Here is a 4,068-nt window from a genome sequence, read left to right as displayed (position 1 = left end):
TAAATAAGGGATACTTTTATGCAACGATTGTTATTTTCATATCAGCTTTCTCTATTTGTAGCAGAGAATATAAAGATAAATAAGTTTTGCAATAGTGGTCATTTTTACTGTAATTTCCCAAGTGTGTGAGTTGTTGTGTGTGGAGAAACAAACATTCGTTGTCATAGTTTTTATTTTTGATCAGAAAAAGAGAGAAAATAACATTCGAGGTCATCATTGTGAAATCCAATTAGGATTTCTCCTCTGTTTTTGGGGATTGTTATGAAACTAGGGTATGCTTCTGATTTTCATAGCTCTCTTTAAATCTTTAAAAAAATCATTCTAAGCTTCAAAACAAGAAACACTGCAGTTTTGGTGTGCATAATTGTTTGCTTGGTGACATATTCTTTGATTGTTTTGGGCTGGAATATAAACCCAACATATTGTTTTGTTCCATTTAATTAGGTAATTATATATATGTTTTACGATGTTATCGTTGCTACTATGTGGAAACTAAGAATGAGATATTTGATTAGATAGGAATTATATAACTTTCATTCAATACAGCCAACACTAGAAAGACTAAATGATTTAGTTATTTCTTTAAGAAAAAAACAATTTTCAGAAAATATTTATACGCAGTCTGGTTCATCTTAATTTTTAGATTATTAATGGTTACACTACATTTAGTTTATTTTGGTTAAATTATGTTTGGTTCACTCAAAGTAAATTATTTAATAAGATAGGGTATAAAACTCAAGTAAAATTATGTTAGAAATATAATACTTTATTAATTTATAACATTATTAATCTATAAAATATTTTCAAATAGTATAAGCAAAATTTTCAACAAATTGTTTTTATAAAAAAGTTCAACAAATGCTTAAAATAATTTACAAAAATAATTAGTAAAACACTAAAAATTAAAGAAAATTTTATTATAAATTAAAAATGTAATATAAAATGAAACAAATATATATTATAAAACATCATTTGTTGTTACATAATATATACTAAGACAATATTGAAACTATTTATATATTACTTTAAATTATAATTTTTTATAATTTTATCACATTACATTTGATTTTCAATTGATCTAGTTTGGAAGTAGGTGTATTAATTTATTATCGTGAGAAATTAGTTATTGTAATAATATTAAAATCTGATACTCTTAGAAATAAGAGAAATACTAGTTATTCTTACTTTATTATTTTTTTCAAATATATCAAATTGAAACATAAATCAAATAGAAATATAAATCATTACATTTTCTTTAATTTTCTGATTTAATAATTTTGTGTTCTTTAACAAAACAATTTTAGTGGTTTTTTCACCTCAAACCAACAAAATTTAACAAAGTTTAAAATATAATTTTAGAATAAAAACAGATAATATTTATTATTTTCAATATAAAGTAAAATTTTAAATATTTTATAAAATTAAAATACAATACACTTAAACATAAAATAGTTTTAGTGTAAACTCACCCCTCCGTAGGGCGGGCATACCCCTAATATCTTTAAATGTGTCTAGTTGGGTGATTAAATACATTTTCTTGTAATAAGATGTTAAAATTTTCTAATGTGTTGTTGGAAACTCATATCTACTCTACCTCATAAAATATGAACACCAATTTCATGCTGGATAAATTTTTAAGAGATGTCGGTTAGTACATCATGAGTCTAATGAGTTCATTTCACCTACTTTATTTGAATGTCATTGCTTAGTATGATATGCTCGGCCCATATATGATTTTGGCCCAATGTAGACCCAATTGATTAGCATCCTTGTTTGTAGTCAATGCATGACTCTAATCAACTATCCCAAAGACGATTTTTTTTTATAACCACTGTGGGACCAATTTAATTATGACATGTACAATTTTCCGTTATAAGATTTTATGTTTTTGACAACTGTTTTTTAATATGATAATGACTAATAACTCTAATTTACTATTAAAGTAAATTTTAATACAAATATTAATATTGTTATGTATAAATATTAATTAAAATTAATTTTAAAATATGTCACATTAATAAAAATTAAACTAAATAGAATTACAGTATAAAACTATATATCAACTTATATATTATATTTTGCATAAATAAATGTATACTATCAAAATTATTTGTAAGTGTGATTTAACAAATATAAAACTAAATCAATATTAACCAGATAATTTTTTGTTGATAGTTAAAGGACTGAAATCTTATTTAATTTTATCAGTTATTAGGTTAATTATCAAATTAATTTTCACAAATTTAACTAAAACAAAAAAAAATCTAAACTTTTTAAGAGTTTAGATATTTAAATATATACATATTTAAAATGAATAACCGTTAAATATAAGAAAAAATATATGTTCTTATAAAATTTAATTCTAATTTTATTGCATTTAAAAAATCAAATTTAAGTAGTTAAACAATACTATATATAATGTCATATATATATGGTTTTATTTTTTCCAAACCAATAAATTTAAAATAAAAAAATCAAAATATAAACTAACTTAAAGAAAAGAAAATAATATCATAATTAAAATTATTATTTTTGCGCACCATACACAAAAACTCTTAGTTAACACTACGAAGAGATAAGTGAATCTTATTGTCCGGGAACTCATCATAATATAGGGATTCCGTTAATATAGTACTTCTGTGACATGTTACAAAGATGATACATAAAAAAAAATAGTAAACCATTTTTCGGAGAGAGAATGTGAAAGTCCAGGTGGCCACGCGCGTGGAAATCTGGCGTGGTGCGAATTCGAATTTGGATCTTTAGGGGATCCACGAAACGTCTTGACCACCCGACCACAGACGCGTAGTTCAAAAATGATACATGAAAACTAAGTTTATATCTGAAACAAGATTATATCTAATAAATTTAACATCTTATTACAAGAAAATGTATTTTAACATGTTAGATTACCAAAATATTATGTACCAAATTCTGTAACTCATTTACACCAAAAATCAAAGCATGTAATATTAATTTTGCGTCTCAAACATCATAGTATGATTCTAGCTTTTGGTTATGGTATTTTAGGCCCCGATTGGTACCCTTATGGGATGGCAGAATCGCAATTAAAATGTGATTCCATAAGATTTTTTTGCCAATTAATAAAAGTTGTGGAATGGAAACAAAATACGTCCGACAAAAAGACAAAATTTTTTTTATTAAATGAAAAATGATTTATTTAGTTATATGATATTGCCATTTAAACTTTTAAATATAAAACTATAATTTTTAATTATAAATAGTTATGTTATATAAAAATTATACTAGAATTTGTTTTATAACATTATAAGATGTCAATATATTATAAAACATATTCGAAAATAAGTTAAATATTTATATTAAGAACTGAAATATTTTTAATAAATTTTAGTTATTTTCATATTTTGTAGTAATTGGTGTAATTATTGATTTTTTTTTTATAATAATTAAATACTACATAAAATATTTTAATCAAACTAATATGTTTTTCGCTATTTCGAAAAGTTCTGTTAAATATTATCACTACAAGAAAACGTGCCAATAACAACGAAGATTTACGACGAAAATATTTCGTCGTAAATTTACATGGTGTTTACAACGCAGTTACGAGGAATCCAACTTTCGTCGTAAACGCCATGTAAATTTACGACGAATAATGTTCGTCGTAAAATCCATGTAAGTTTACGACGAAAGTACGTGGAATGAGAAATACGTCGTAATCATTACATCGACATTACAACGAAACATGTTGCCGTTATATTTAGGTGAAAACCTGTATTCAATGTGCTTTAACTTACCTAATTTCGTCGTAAAGTCGTTGTAAATATTATGTTAAAACCATGTAAAATCCATGTAAAACATTCCTTGTAAAATCGTTGTTATATTTCAACTACCCAACTCGAAAATTTTTCTATATATATGTCATTTCCCACAACTCTCTTCCTCACAACACACAAACGAAAAAAAAATCCGAAAAAATCAGAAAAAAAAAAGATTTCAAAAAAAAAATCTAAGAAAAAAATGGCCGGTGGCGGTAGTATTTACGAGTTACGGAGTTGGATGTATTTGCACAAAGATTCCGACGGG

This window comes from Brassica oleracea, chromosome C1, assembly GCF_000695525.1.
Source record: "Brassica oleracea var. oleracea cultivar TO1000 chromosome C1, BOL, whole genome shotgun sequence".
Taxonomy (NCBI): Eukaryota; Viridiplantae; Streptophyta; class Magnoliopsida; order Brassicales; family Brassicaceae; genus Brassica; species Brassica oleracea.
This window is presented reverse-complemented; position numbering follows the sequence as displayed.